At 34.7% G+C, this 17273-nt stretch overlaps 1 long non-coding RNA gene across 1 annotated transcript; it reads left to right on the forward strand.

Annotated features, from left to right (window-relative positions):
- The first annotated feature begins 9354 nt into the window (after window positions 1–9354).
- On the forward strand, window positions 9355–11400 carry LOC137813912 (uncharacterized). Its single transcript, XR_016520763.1, has 2 exons — window positions 9355–9757; window positions 9894–11400. It is a non-coding gene; the product is annotated as an uncharacterized LOC137813912 (long non-coding RNA).
- Window positions 11401–17273: the final 5873 nt, after the last annotated feature.

A 17273-nucleotide genomic window follows, 5' to 3' on the forward strand; every position in this document is an offset into this window, starting at 1 on the left:
TGAAAGAAGTGAATTTAGTGCATTGATTAAAGTGGGGGAGACAACCCCACTATAGTAAAAAAAAACCGAGAGTTTCAATAAGATGTGGGAGCAGATATCATATGAGTACAGAGACACCGTGCAACATAGATACTATGTTGTCACTAGAGAGAACCCTGATCCCGAAACCATTGATCTCCTCATCTCTACATGTAACAAATAATCACATTTTCTCTTCTGAGACAATTTAATGCAGTTTTTTTTTATAGGTGCTTTAAGTGTTATTCTTTATTAGAATTCAAGCTTTTATTTGAAGAGGTTTCACAATACAAATTAACATAGATTATCAAGGTAAAATCTAATTGAGTGGAGGAATAATAACAAATATAAGTTTTGGTCTTTTACTAAATTAATATGTTAAAAAATGTTTTCCTTTTAAATGACTTTTCGTAATAGTTAAATTTTGTGAGTCTAACTACTATATATAATTTTATATTTCCATAAAAAATCTAGGTGTGATTTTATTTAATATTTAATGTCTTTAGAACCTGTAAAATTTCTCTAGATTCAATTCTTTTTTGTTATTTGATTACTCAACTTTTATGTGTGTTTTAACTCTCTTGGAGGCAAATGAATGTTGAATTCACGTGAACTAATTTTCTTGTCAATGATTGGGTTTCAATTTCATCCATGTTTTTTCCAATTAATTTTTTATTTTCTAAAGTTATTAAAAGTTTAAAAATTAAAAAATAGTTTTTGGCACATTATGTTGAGTTGTGCATGTCAATTCTTGATTTTGAAATGACATTGTATTTTTAATTCTACACTGCACACCTATGCTAGAAAATCATATAGGAAATAATGAATGAATCCCAAACTAAACATAGTTTGAAAGATATAACCAGGTAGCATTCCCTACATTCTTCCGTACACTACTATGATAGTGTCTCTAAGAATTCCTTTCCATATTTTATTCTTTTATATTTACGGTGTATATGGAAGTTCTTCGAACAATGAGAAAGAACCTATTATTAGAGATATGGTTCATGAATTCAGTGAAGATGATGAACAAGAGGAGTACATTTCAGAGGAGCAAACCTTCCCAACATCATCCAACCACAATGTTCAATCATTTAGTTGTGCAACCCGCAATTTATATTTTGACCTCTCAAAAGGCATGTCTTTCAATTCAAAGGAGTCAACTAATTATAGTGTCAGTGCAATATATTACTCGTACGTATGTTGTTGATGGTGTTGAAGACCAATATAATTACATCTTGGAACGTGTGTTTTGGTTGTTCAAGCCATGCATTGAAGGGTTCAAATATTGCAAGCCAATAGTTCAAGTTGATGGCACATTCTTGATTGGAAAATATCACGACACTTAGTTGACTACCAACAGTCAAGATGGGAATCAAAATATTTTTCCATTAGCTTTCGCCATTGTTGAGGGTGAAACAAAGGAAGCCTTTATATGGTTTTTCCAATTGTTACGAGCATATATGACACCTCAGTCAAATCTATGCATGATTAAGGATAGAGGAACAACAATATTATCAGTATTACAATCTCCAAAATTTGCTTCAGAAGAAGATGATTTAACCTCAGTGTATTGCCACCATATAACATCCAATTTCAACAAGAGGTTTAAAAATGTTGAGTTAAAGCGGAAACTAATCAACATGGGTAAACATTTCTTAACTTCAAACAATTCACAACCTTTTCATTAATAAGTTTTTTTGAAATTGTCACAAGTTATGAAAAGAAGTAGCCAACTCTACAAGCAAAGTTATCGGTTATGCAAGCAAGATTTCCACATGCAGTCTCTTGGATTGATCAAATACCATTGAAAAAATAGGCACATGCCTATGATGAGGGCAAGAGGTACAAGCACATAACAACAAATCTTGCTAAAAGCATCAACTCTATTTTCAAAGGGGCTCGATCCTTACCAATTTGTTCTTTGGTTAAGACCATATTTGAAAGAACAAATGATTGGTTTGTTGAATGAATGACTAAAATACAATGGATGTTGCGAGCCGAACATCAATTCCCAAAAGATATAGTCGCTCTGCTATGAAAGGATGAAACACAATCTACTATGTGTCTTGCAAAGATATGACCGAGAAAATTCAGTCTTTCATGTGGAAGACATGTTGACTATTGAACTTCGACGCTACCCAAATGATACAGACCAACAGATAACTAAATATACAAAAAGCATTTCCCAAAAGGGTCAGTCATCCCAAGATACAAAGTCAGGCTCTACCAAGCCTCGAGAAAGAATCAACAAAAGAAGAAGTTATAAACCTGAATATAAAAAATTCTTCCTTTTGGTCTTCTTAAAAATTAGAATATGTTTGTAAATAATTTGGGCTCACTTTAGGGGTCCAAATAACAAAGATAGGCTAGAATAAGGTGCCTTTACCATAATAGGGGGTGTATGTATCATTTTAGCTTGTTCCTAGCCCTTTAGGAAGACAATTTGACCTAGTTTCTAGAAGAACAAGCCTAGGGTGAGGGTTTGACTTAGTCAAACCCTAAGGCTGCCCATTTTTTCCATTTTCCCATCCTACCCCTCTTCCTTGTTTTCCAAGGCTCCTTCACCTATAAATAGGAGGTCTACCTATTGTATTTTACAAGTTGAATTTGAATGAAGTAAAGAAACTTTGCACAAATTGTGTGAGCTCTTAGTGAGGCTTATGTCCTTTTAGGTTTGAGGTCTTATCTTAAGTGATTTGGGAAGTTCTGAAGTTGCGGCCAACACATTCATCTTGGAGCACATCACCCTCCAAGTGGCGTGACATTTCTCACCCACCATCATAAGTTTTCTCATTCCATTTTCCTTCCATTTCTCCATTCCATTTATATTCTTATCTCTTTTTCTCTTAATTGTTGTTCTTGGGTTTCACTCATAATCATGAGTATGGTGCATCATTTGGGAGGCCATGACCACCATTGATGTTTACCTTGTGCCCATTTCAATTCCGCAATTGCATCTCATCCTCACTATATCTTGTTTTTCATCTTTGCCTCTGTGAAGTGAACCTTCACAGTTACTTAACCACTTGGTTAAGTTCCTGTCCAGTGGGATTCTTCCTTAGATCCTCACCCTTAATTGTTAAAATCTCAATCTTAAGTAAAAGTGTCACCATAAATGAAAACATCTAAAAATTAACTCACATCACCAATGACATACACAATTAAATTAAATGAATGGTGTGATTTTGGGGAGTTTCAAGTTCTATGTCTGCCTTGTTCAGACGTAATTGTTGTTTGTTCATTTTTTTCATTTATAACTAATGACATTTGTGGCTCCAGTGTACATTCTCCACAATATTTTCAAGGTTTATGAGATCCAATTTAATCCAGTTCGAAATCCGGATTATTGGTTTACTTAGACGGGACCAAATTTGTTACCTGACCCCATGATGCGTCGACATCAATCAGGAAGACCTAGCATTCAACGTAAATGTAGAGAAATGGATGATTCAATTCCAAATAAGCCAAAAAAATGTTCATATTGTAGAATTGAAGGTCATAATAGAAGCAATTATCCGCACAGACAAGCTTGATAATAAAATTCAATTTCAACTTTGATTATTAATTTCCTCATTTTCTTTACCTATGTATTTATGCCTTCATTTTCTTATTCAACTAAACCTAAATTAACCAACAACAAATATTCCTCCATAAAATAATTATTATCAAATTAATTTTAAATATTACATAATTTACAACTTTAATTATAATTAAATAATTATAATATATATTTATTTAAAAATAATAAATTAAAAAAATATGATGTAGATAAAGTCGTACCAACTTGACATGATTTCAGGTTGACAACAGAAATCGTGTCAAGTTGGCACGACTTCAGAATGAGATGACAAAAGTCATGCCAAGTTGACATGACTTTTTCACGTGAAGTTGTGTCAAATTGTTACAAGTTATCCAAATTTATATTTTTTTTAAAAGTAGCCCATTTTGATAGAAAAAAAATCCCTATGTGTTAAAAAAGACCTCCAATAGCACATGACGAGTTGACGCAATAAATCTATAATAAAGAACATGGAAGAAGAAAGTGGCACTTGCCACCCCACGAGAGGAACAGACACACTCACACAATATGTGATTGATTTGTTCGTTGATTTTAGTAGGGAATTGGAACTCGAATATGAGGTGTGATGTGTAGATTCTCGTGTGTTATGTGAATCAACTTAGAAGTGTAATAAAATATGGCTTCATTATTGTGCCAACATGCACCCAAAATCGGTACTTCTATGCCTTAGATTAAAATTTACCTATGACCCCTAAATTTTAAGTCACATAAATACATGAATTGTACTATTAACATCATTTTAACTAATGCAAACTTAAATAAATATTGAAAACTATAATAGTGTCGATTAGATAGATACTAATGAAAATAATATCAAAAGAATAATATTATAATTAATTTAGTCAGTGTTAATTTAAATAAATATAAATATTAAAATAAATAAAATTAATATCAATTATACTGACATTATATTTAGTAAATATTAGAAATAAATTATATTAGTAAACGTTAACTAAAACTAATATAAAAAAATCAATTAACGTTGAAGTTAGGCAAACGTGAATTTTTTATTTATTTTATTTAAAGTTTATTGGAATATACTGATCAAGTAGCCTTAACTACGAAGGAAAATGGAGTATGCAGTGCTATGTACTTGGGAACGATACGCGAGACAACTCCTTTTATTGAAATGTAGGGTGACATTGGCTTTCAGAAAGCATTTCTAAATCATTTTTATTTTTAATAAAAGATTATTTCATATCCTTTAAAATTTAATCATTTTATTTTTATATTTAGTCCTTTAAAAAAGATTAAAAAAACTACCTCCATCTGTGATGATTTTGGCTCTAATAACGTGATTCATTAATTGCTTGAAATTAAATTCCATTATCAGCTTTATAACTCTGACAAATAGAGTTAGGTGGGAATTGCTTAAACTCAATTAACGAGTATGAAAAGTATTAAATTGTAGATTATTTTTTTTATCAAAAACCATAAATAAATAAAAACTATAATAATTATATATACATGTTCCCTGGACACGCGTGATTGATTTAATTTATATAAATAAATATCGAATTTGCAAATACTTAAATAATTCCTTATCTTCTTCCTCTAGCTTTTCTACCTTTTTAGTTGTTACGTCTTTATTTTAATGCATGCGATAATGACACGAGTCTTTATATATTTTATCTTGACCAAAAGCTATCGATATACACGAGCTTGGGTCATGTTAATTCTCATAGCAACGTTGGAGGCATGCACATGGTAGGGTCCAATATTTTAGGGTTCATAGGGTAGGGGCCAATATTTTTGGATACCTTATGTACATCATACACACCATTCTCATTCACAAAACACAACCCATTTGTCCACTTTTGGTAGGGCTCACTTCGTCCTTCAATAATTTCTGCAACACACATGCGTAGAAGATTACAAGTATGACCAATATAACAATACCACAACATTTGTAATTCGTAGGAACATGTTTAACTTCATTGGCGAGTTCATTCAACAACTTGGATTTTATATCGGAATATAAAAATACTATATATGGGCTCTTAAGTATTCATTATCCACTATTTGTATTGTTTTGGTTATTAAGTAATTAGAATTGGAAAAAATAAAATATTTTCTTGCACTCAGTGATGGACCGATATAGAGATAAATGATTCAATAATTGCATCATAACTAAATTCCTAATTATTATCTTATTTTTAGAAAAGAATAAATAAATAAAATAAAAATGAACATTTTAGGGGTGTCTCAACTCTTATACAAAAAAGAGTAAATTTATCTTACTCCTAAGTCACAAACCAAAAGCATTACATGAAACGACAAATTAAGGTCTAACTTCTTGATCATTTCTTTCCTTTTTAACATAACTATCACAACGCTAACAATTGCATAAACCTATATTTCAAGACTACTTTCCAAAACTAGCAACATGGTTACAATGACTCTAGGTGAATTTTCCACATCTTCCAGAATTAACAGTGTTGACTCCACCAAGACATCACCCTCTCCACAAAGACAACACCTATATGTGGTTAAAGATGTTGATGTTGATGCTCATCTGTCATTCTTTATTGACAGCCTTTAAATCCCTCTGCATTAAACTCTTAAAATGCACAAACAACAACTATAAGACCTGGCTTCCTTTGCTTCAAACTTACCATGTACTTTGCACCATCATCTGTGTATAATCATCACCTGCACCAAAAAACTCAACCTTCCTCTCCTCTCATCCAGATCAAAGATATCAAAGCATAACAATTTAATTTGACAGCAATAGAACATGCAACATATTTAAATTCAATACCTTAGAGCAAGTGAGCAAGTAAAGCATTTGTGCTCACAAAATTATTTTGTTGCCATGTTAATGCAGATTAAGGGTGATAATATCCATGTCCTTGATTGGACTTGTGCCATTGTAAAAATTTCCTCAGCATATATCTTCGCTTGATTAAAAATAACTTTGTTTCTATACTTCCAAATACACCATATCACAGAAACCCATAAGCTTTTCCACTACTTATTGTCTTCATTATTAAAGCAAATGGTGGAAAATGTTCAAAATGTTTAACCACCCCATTATGAGCATACTTTCAAATCACTCTTTAACATTTTCAATTTCTCTTTTAACATCTGGAATTTATTTCCCATAACTGAGTAGACTTCCCATTTTCTTTTTACAAAGTTGCCAAACTCCTTATCTTCCTGCCATATATCAAGAAATCTGAATGGTTTTGGACCCCAATCCACCACATTTGATTTTAACAAGAAAGCACAGTGATATAATATTTGTCTATCAAGTATATATTGCTTACTACTCGGCCAATGTTGGAACCATTCAAAGGAATTTAAGAACCTATCAATCCTACTATTGGCCTTGCCATTAGGTCTATACCAAGTATATTTTCTTCCCACGGGATATCAATCACCTCCACACATTCGATAAAATTATTAAAGCCTTGCATTTCTATCTTACTTCTTCTATCATCATTTAACCCCCTTCATTCACCTTCATATCTGATAGAGTTGAAATCCCCCAAGATGCACCATGATTTACAGGCTTCCCCTTGTCTAACAACTTTTAAATCTTCCCACATTTGCATTTTCACTCAATTGCTTTCGTTCCTCCCTCATGTTGTGATATAGTAATGAAGCGGGGATGGTGAAGAACACCTAAAAAAATGAGGAAATAAAGATATGGGGAAGAGACCACCGAAAGAAAAGAAAAACAACTCTTAAGATAAAAGAAAAGGCAAGAGCCAAGAATACACCCATTGTCCTCTCCTAGTCTCGTGGGATATATAATATCCCTTCAAAAGTCATTTGTCCTAATAGACAATTGTGTTGATCATACCAAAAAAGTATAACAAAAAATCCTAACAGAAAAGGGAATTCAATCTTCACAAAAGACAAAAAGAAATAAAAGCTTCTATATGTAGACATTCAACCAAGTGGGCCTAGATACCCTTCTAATGGGCCTTGTAGTTGTGAGTCCAATATCAATAGTCGACCCCTGCAGAGTAACCTTGTCCTGAAGGTTTTGGATGGATGAAGTAGTCAGATAGGGGCTAGGGGTGTGGAAGGTAAAACAAGGTGGTGTGGTTATTGTTGGGTTATGATTGAAAAATGATATTGGGGTTTGTGGGGAAAAAGATTGGGCATGTTGGATTTATGGTGGGGAAATTTTTGGGGGAAAAGTGTTGTACCATTTGATGTGGGTGAAGGTTGGTAGGCCAAAGTAATTTTTGTGGTGTGAATAAATTTGGAGTGGGAATGTGTGTTGGGTTTGGTGTGGAATTTTGGGTCAAGTTGTGGGAGTGTGGTGTTGGCAAGGGGGATTGAGAGTGGGTTGCGGAATGGGATGGGAAGCCCAAAGGTAATTGTTTGGAATCGAAAGGGTTTTGGAACGTTGGTAGTGGGTGTTTGCCAACTACTTGTATTAAATGCTGCGCAGAGTCACGTGAAGGTGTTGCAGAGTGTGGGTGATGTGGCGCAGTATGGGTCATTGATGGAGGTGGTGTGGCAAGCTCTCATACATTGGGTAGCGGGTTAGGTGAATTTAATTGTGGAAGTAAATGGTTAGGTGAGGGTAGTTGGGGAAGTAAATGATCACGTGAAGTAGAGGTGGGTGGTAGGTGAAGGGGTTCAATGTGAGTTGTTGATGACATGTGGTTTTTGTAGGTGACTCTAGTGCAATGTTAGGTGAGTTTATTGGTGGAAGTGAAGTCTCACTTAGAGTTATGTTGTGGGTTGTTTTGGAAGAGTGCGAAAGGTGCGAGCTTCTTTCCTAGTTGTGAGGGTGGTAGGGTAGAGGGGGCTTTGGTCCATGATATGGTTTGAGGAGAGATATGTTAAATACTGGGTGAACCTTAGAATTTGGTGGGAGAGCTAGTTCATAAGCCACTTCAGTAATGCTTTTGGTAATAAGGTATGGGCCATAGAATTTTCGGGTAAGCTAGTGGTGAGGGGAGCCGATGAGGGATGTTTGGCGGTAAGCCTGTCGACGGAGGAGTACCCAATTGCTGATTGTGAAGACGTGATGACGTCGTCCGGTGTTCGCTGTCTTGGCCATGCGTTGTTGTGACAACGCCAAATTAGTCTTCAACTGGCGCAAAATTTGTGTTCGCTTTTGGAGGGTGGTGTCCAGATTGGGTTCCGATGCAGTGTCGGATACATAATCTAGGATGGATGGTGGTGGTCTTTCATAGAGCGCTTGGAACGGGGTTGTTTTGATGGCCGAATGGTAAGAAGAATTGTACCAAAACTTGGCGGGGTGCAAGTATTTGTACCAACATCGCAGATTGTCATTGGTGAAACAATGAAGGTATATCTCCAAACATCTATTAATAACCTCGGTTTGACCTTCGGTTTGAGGGTGATAAGTCGTACTAAACTTCAGTTTTGTTCCTTGTAGGTGAAAAAGCTCCTCCAAGAAGTTACTGAGGAAGAGCGGGTCTCGATCTGAGATTATGGATTTTGGAATGCCATGCAATCTGCAGAGCTCCACAGGGAAACGGTTGGCTAGTTGGGAGGTGGTGAAGGATGTGGAGAGGGCTATGAAATGAGCAGATTTTGAAAGTCGGTCATAGACCACCCAAATAATTGTATGGTCGAAAGATGATGGTAAGTGAGTGATAAAATCAGTTGTTAGTTCATCCCAGATTTTGGTTGAGAGGAGGGGGGGGGGGGGGTTGGGTTGTAATAATTCTAAGGGTTTTTTGTTAATGGGTTTATTCTGTTGGGAGGGAAGGCACTCTATGATGAAAGTTTTTGTGTCCTTGTACATACTTGGCCAATAGAAAGAGGCAGCTAAATGAGCTAGATTGGCTTTGAGACTGAAATACCCTACGAATGGGGTTGCATGAAACTCGTGAAGAATGGGTGGGCGAAGATTGGTTGTTGATGGAACGTAGAGTCTCTGGCCGTGGTACAGTAAGTCATTGTGAAAATTGAAATTTGAGTTGGAAATACCTATCAATTTGTTTTTTTCTTGTTGTCCAGTTGTTGTCTGATAATACTTTTTTAATTTTGTGATGATCTCTGGTACTGGGGTGGAGATGGCTAAGAAAAATGAGGACGGTGGCTTGGAGAGGAAATCAGCAGCTTGGTTGTGACGTCCATGCTAATAAAGGATATCAAAACTATACCCAATAAGTCGTGAAGCCCATTTTTGTTGCTTCGACGTATGCCAAACGCTGATAAGTAATCCCCTTAAACTTTGTTGGTATGTGATAATTTGAAAGTGATTGCCAATGAGATAGTGTCTCCATTTCTTAACAGATTCATTAATGTCTAGCATCTCTTTAACATAAACTGAACTGCTTTGTTTCCTGGACAGAGCTTCTTATTGAAGAAGGCAATAGGGTGCCTTGCTTGATATAAAACGAAGCATCCGTTTCCACTACAAAAGGGATGGTGAAATCAGGGAGGTGCAAGATAGAGGGTGTAGTTAGGATATTTTTGATCTGTAAGAAGGATGTGTTGGCATTGTGATTCCATGTAAAAACTTTCAATTTTAGTAAATTCGTGAGTGGAGAGGCAAGAGTGGCATAACCGCGGATGAACTTCCGGTAAAACCCCATAATGCCCAAAAACGCACGCACCGTAGTGAATGATTTGGGCTCGAGCTACTGTAGAATAGCTTGAATCTTTTCTGGATCCGGGGAAACCGTTCCCCGTTGAATGATATGCCCAATTAGGTAATTGTAGGGGCTGAAAAATTTAACTTTGATTCTTTAATAAAAAACTTATGAGTCTGAAGTAATTGGAGAACAATGTTGAGATGTTGAATGTGGTCTGTCATGGATGTATTGTAGATTAAGATGTCATTAAAGAAAACTAGTACAAAACGTCTTAGGTATGGTTGAAGGAGGTCATTCTTGCAGCTTGAAAGGTAGACGGAGCATTAGATAAGCCAAATGGCATAACTAAAAACTCATAATGACCATCAAAGGTCCGAAAAGTTGTCTTGTGGAAATCTGTGGGGTGTACACGTATTTGGTGATAGCCAGATCTTAGGTCAATCTTAGAGTTAATTCATCTAAGAGTTCCTCAATCGTGGGGACAAGAAATCTATCCTTCATCGTGATAACATTTAAGGCCCTGTAATCCACATAAAATCTCTATGATTCATCTCTCCTTTTTTTTATGAGTATGATTGCGGAGGAAAAGGGGCTAGTACTTGGGCGTATGATGCCCACATACAACATTTCTTGAATGAGAGAAGTCATAATGTGTTTATGGGTGTGGGGATAGTGGTAAGGTTTGATATTTATGTGGGTGGAGTTTGGGATCAAAGGAATGTGATGGTTCTGGGGGCAATGGGGAGGTAAACCGTGAGGAGGTGAGAAAAATGAATGGTATGTGTGGAGTAGGTTTTGAATCTCGGGGTGTATATCTGGTGGGGAAGGGTTGGAGCATGGTAAGGGATCCGGTTGAAAGGTGAGCAAATGAAGTGATGTTATGGCTTTGGTATGTAGGAGGTGACAAATATTGGTGACGAAAGCGTGTGTGTCCAAGAGTTTGTTGGTTCCAACTAGGGTTATGAGGGTGCTCTAATGATGGAAAAAAGAGTTGTGGTGTAGAGAAATCTACTTGTAGGGGTCCGAGGTAGCGCAACCAGTCCATTCTTAGGACTACATCTGCATCTTCAATTGGAATGAAGTAAAGTGAGATGGAAAAACAATGGTTTTGTATAGAAACAGTAATTGTAGGCTTGGGATGCATGCAATGAATTTTCTTGCCGTTTCCAACCATGATGGAAAATGGTTTAATTGGAAGGGTGCAAAGGTTGAGGTGATGAGCTAGGCGAGGTTGGAGGATATTATGTGAGCTCCCTGTGTCTATTAAAATGGTAACGAGTGTATGCTGAATAAACCCCTGAAGTTTGAAGGTGTGGGCCGAGGGGGTTCCAAATAAGGTATGGAGAGATAGGTGTACTGGATTAGGTTCCTCAGTGTCAAAGATAGTATCTAAGGTAGAGAAGGTTTCTGGGTGGGCTTCTGGTGTAGGTTCTTCATTGAGTAGCAATAAGAAACGTTTGTTGAGACATTTGTGACTAGGAAAAAAAAATCGTCACAATTGTAACATAAGTCGATTGCTCGATGTTCTTGTAACTGGGTGGATGAAAGTTTTGTTATAGGTAGATAAGTGGGTGTGGTGGTTGTTGTCTGAGGTTGGAAAGGAGGACGTGGTGGTGGTAATAGATGTGGGGATGTTTGTGGAATTATAGGGTTGCAGTTATACTTCCTTAAATCATGGATTTTAGATTCCAAGAGTTTCGCAAGGCCCATGGCTTGGGTGATTGAGGTAGGTTGAAGAATAATTATCTCTCTTTTTATTTTTGGGACCAAACCAGAAATGAAACAATTGAGGATCATCTTGGGTGTGAGGCCCAAGACTCGATTGCATAGTTTTCAAAAGATTTTTTTGTACTTAGTGACTGTGCTATTCTGGCAGAGTTTGAACAATTATGCTTGATGGTTGGCGTAAGTTGAGGGACCAAATCAAAGCTCTAAGGCACGACTGAATGAGAGTCAGTCACTTAGTTGATGATTTTGGTACATCCATTTAAATCAACTAAGAGCATCTTCGTGCATATAGAAAGTTGTCATGTGTAAGCGAGACTCCCAAGTAATATTGTAAAATTGGAAAAACTGGTCGTCCTGAAAAAGCCAATCGAGCGGATCAGACCCATCAAAGAAAGATAATTGGATTTTTGGGGGACGGGGTAGGGTAGGAACCATCGGAGGTGGAGCAGTGAGGGGGGGACAACAAATATTGTTGTGGTAAAGATGGATGAGGCAGTATGAGAATTTAGGGGTGAGGGTGAGACAGGGGGTATGTTTGGAACAGAGAATGGGGTAGAAGAGCTATTTGTTTCATTTGGGAAAACTAACGTGGGTGATATAGATGTTAAGATGTTATGGAGGGTGTGAGTGACGACCTCTTGTTTGGAGTCCAATCTTTTTAACGAGATTCTAGAGTGTGGTGTAAGGTATTATAACGGGTTTCGTGATGGTCATGGGTTTGTTGGATTTGGGTTTCGAGGTGGGTTAGTTTGTCTAAAATGGTTTGGAGGATTTCTTCTAAATCTTATTTTGATTTGGGAGGCATGAAGATAGGTTCCTCGTTATGGATCTAGTTCAGTGGATTCTGAGACTAAACTAGCAGATCGATATGGTACCTGCGAAGATGTTTTTTGGCACTGGAAATTTTCCGGTCACACTGCACATTGTTGGGCTTGCCTGAAGCACAGTGAGAAACTGTGGTATTGAGCTGGGTTGGACTGGTCAGATGTGGAAATAATATTGCGCTTTGGACTAGCGAGTGTTGGGCCGGGGCGGGTCTCCTTATTGTGTGAATGGTTGCACTTTGGCACAATAGGTTTAGCATATCTTTTCCTCTATGAACGAGAATCGTGTATCTTTTCCTCCATTTGCCTAATTACTACCGATTAATTATATCAGAGTTTATTATTAACAAAATTGTTTGTATTGGAGGTTACTGGTTCATTCGCCCTAGTTGATGAAATACATACATTACTAACTTTTTATTGAAATATTTACTTATTTTCAACACAACCATTTTTAAATAAAAATCAAATTATGTATGCATTATCTCATACTAAAACCTACAATAAATAAATAAGAATAAATGCGTATGAATTGCAATATGTCAAATAAATAACATAAATAGGAAAAGAAGTTAGAACAAACTTATTGTCAAAGCCAACTGTCATGACAAGGACTTAAAGGATTAAGGTTGTGTGCTAAGAATCCATGAATTGCTATATTCAAAGAATGTGACGGCCATGCCATTTTGAAGAGAAAGTAAGACGTAGAACAAAGTATTTAGAACGCCAGAATTACATGTTAATCATGTTTTAAGTATGCTCTCAAATATCTATTCGTTGAAGTTTAAAATTATATATATATATATATATATATATATAATTCAAATTAAATTATGGGAGGAGTAAATTAATAATTTTATAAATAATTTTGAAATTTTTTTTATTACTTTTCATAGACAACAAGCAAATTGTATAAGTTTTACAATTGAAACCAATGAGGTGATTGTTAAGAATGCATATAATACAAAGATTTTTTAAATTTTGAACTAGTGTAAAGTTTAAAATCAATTTATTTAAAAAAAATTTAATAGGTGTTGACAATGGAACAATTTAAAGATATACAATTGTAAACTATTGTCATTCACATTTACATATATATGTTCATTGGTTCAAACTCGAGAAGAATATAAGTTTTCTACTATAAGATTGTAAGGAAGCTAACCAAAATGAAAAATGAAAGTGTTGTGATTTGCTATAAGGGTTTGTCTTATAACATAGTATTTTTTTTATCATTATTTTCTTTTTAAAAATATGCGGTGATTGATATATTGTTAAAGTTATAGAAAAATTTCTTATGTGAGGCAAGTGAAGAAAAAGTATTTTAGGTGAGTTAAGAAATAATGTGTAAACTAAAGAGTTATGGAATATTAAGTGTTAATGATCGTGACATTTTTAATATTTTTTTTAGAATGGCAATGAAAATTGTTTCACCAATAAGAGAAATGAAATGATGTCAAATATTATACTCTAAGCATGTTGTATGGATACGAGTAGAAAGTGGGAGAGTGATTGAAATGTCTTCAATAAGGTGGAAAGGTACATAAGTATATGGAGGAATGAAAAAGTTGAAGTAGTTTTACATGAGAAGAGAAAGAAAAAAAAATGATTAAATTTTGGTACGATGAATAATGTAGGATGACAACCTAAGTAATAAGTTTCCTAAGTTAATATGCAATTTAGAATAACAGAATGGTAGTATAAAAGAAGTAGGAGAATAGAGGTATTGGATATGAAATTTTAAGTTAGAGGAAGAGTGATTTGAATGAGAGAGAATTATAGTGAAAATGATGATAAAAAGTTTTGAACAAGTTTCTATTAGGAGATAGAATAATGACAACTTGAGTTAACAAGGGAAGTATTTGGACAATTATCACTTAAATCATGAAGGTTTGCATAATGACATTAGAAGTATCCAAAAGGTCAAAATGAAACCAAAGATACGTTTTTTGGAGTGGAGAATAATACAAAATATTATACCTATGGCTAAAAGGAATTTAGACTAAACCAAGTGAAGTGATATGTCTATCATGTGTAAAAATGGTTGAAACTATATCTCATTTTTTTATGGACAAGTCTACTTTGAACATATATAAATATTTACAAAAATTACATAGAATTTTGCCAACATATTACATAACTAAGTCAAGTTCTTATACTAATAATGCTCAACCAAACTCCTTCAAATACATAACTCTATCTAGGATATATTACAAAAATTTTACCCTTTAACATATTGCATATGAAAAGTTTTGTTTGAAACTATCTTTTTTATGCACATAGACTTTTGACAATTACTTTTTATAATAAAATATTCTATTATAATAATAAAAATAAAAATAAATAGAATATTATAATAAAATAATAATTTAGAAGTTTGTAAGTTATATATTATTAAAAAAAAAGGAGTATCAAGCTATCAAGTTTCTATTGCATAACTTGAGGCTTTATAATTGCTTTTAAATCTTTTCGTCGTAGCAAGTTTGTGTCTCTACATCTTATATAGTTTTGAATGTCATGATGGTAAGGGCCAAATGTAGATACATGAAATTCACCATCTTTATCAAGCTCCTCTTCCAAGGTTTTACGAATTTAGATGATCCATTGGAGCTCATCAAAGTTAGACTTAGAATCTAGAAGCATAACACCCTCCTCCTCACTTTACCTCTTTGACTTAAAATCACAATAAATACACTTTCCTTCTCACTTCAATTTCTTCTCTCAAATCATTATGCATAACATAGAAATGAATGTGTAAATGATACACACTCTAAGATTTGTATCTTAGGTTCCTTTTCCATACGTTTTTTGTGCAACATGGTCTTCTCTCCTTTCATTGCATTTGAGTTATCCTTCCCCACCTGCATGACAAAAATCATAGAACTCACACTATCCACCTTCCCATGATTTTCTTTCCTACAACTTGCTTTGGACTCTCCACTACCAAACAACAATTAATACCAATGCTTAACATTATACCACATTACTTTTCAAGCAAAGTTTCAGTCATGACAATGTATAATCCCCACATATAACCACTTTTTTTGCCCATGCAAGAAAAAACTTGGTTATGCCATAGATGGATATAAATTGTAAAGAATATAGTGGAATTTTTACTTACCTCTCTCACTATATGAAATACTAGTGACAAATGTAGCTTGTGATACATTTTCATATCATATATCCCATCATTCCTAAATATGGTCTCGCTCATTGTAATATCATACTAAACAAGTTGTTTTACAGTTGGCTCATATAACTATAGTAGTCTAACTTTAGCCTCTGTTACATTCAATTTGTATCCATTCATTGGAATATTACTCCACTACCAATTTACTCACACTCATAAATACTTCATAATAAACATAAATACTAGTGCAAATTCTATACTTCCTCAACATTGAACCTCATTACCTTATTTTCATAACTCAAATCATACTAAGATAATTGTTGAATATAGGGTTTGATGTCTCTAAATCTAAGTGGATTGCTTGAAGACTCTGTTGTTGCTTGAATGTGTGTTTTGTGTAGTTTGAATTTGTTATTCCACTCATAGTTATGATCCAAGGTTGCTTGATTCAAGTTCTTTTGAAAAAATATATTTTTATAAAGAAAGTGAAAAATCAACCTGTTGAATTGTCGTTTCAACTGGTTGTTTTACACGTAATGTTTTTGAAAAGACTTGAAATTGGTTGACCTTGTTGTCAAGTCAATTCAACTGATTATTTTGTGTTTTCAATCGGTTGATTTTTGAAAATCCTTAATAGAATTTTGTTAAAGTGGTTTAATCTGTTTTAATTGTTTTAAAACTGATTTGGCCATTGCATTAAATGTTTTTAACAACTAGTTGGAGTTTAAATAATATGTTTTACGCTCTGGTTGTTAATGATTCAGATTATCTCTTTCAAATCATTTTTTCCAAGATTGCTTCAAGATTTGGATTCTTTCGAAGAGTGGAATAGGATTGCATTGTATTCTTTCTGTTCAATACGTAATTGTACCAGGTGTGATGTGATTCCAATAACATGATAGGGATATGATATGAACATGTTATGGATTCAACAAGAGTTGGAATATGATTATACACTTTTTAAGAATTGGATCAATGTTCTTAAACATTCAAGAACTCACCAAATCACAAGAACCAAGCCAAACTCACATAGAAACCCATTTTGAACAACAAACCCATGGATAGAAACTCAAGAACACAACATATAACATTTATACCCATGGAGGTCGTGACCAAAACAACAAGAACAACCAATTTGCACCGATTAAAATTGAATATAAGTGCAGCAAATGAAAGAGGACATCATAAGGAAGAGATTGCACTTATTGAAAGTGAAAACAAACAAGTAGAACAAAAATGGGTAATTTGGAAAGTGAAGGGGAAAATGGATTTATGTGTATGAAGCTCTTAGAATGTGCACGCCACTTGAAGGATGGTTGGCTTCAAGATGAGTGTTGTTGCCGCCACTTGAGAGCCCAAGAATTCACTCAAGATAAGACTTGAAGAGAAGAAGACACAAGTCTCTCTCACTCACTCACCAATTTGGTAGAGGTTCTTTACTCTCAAAATCAATCTTA

This window comes from Phaseolus vulgaris, chromosome 1, assembly GCF_051622355.1.
Source record: "Phaseolus vulgaris cultivar YP4 chromosome 1, ASM5162235v1, whole genome shotgun sequence".
NCBI lineage: Eukaryota > Viridiplantae > Streptophyta > Magnoliopsida > Fabales > Fabaceae > Phaseolus > Phaseolus vulgaris.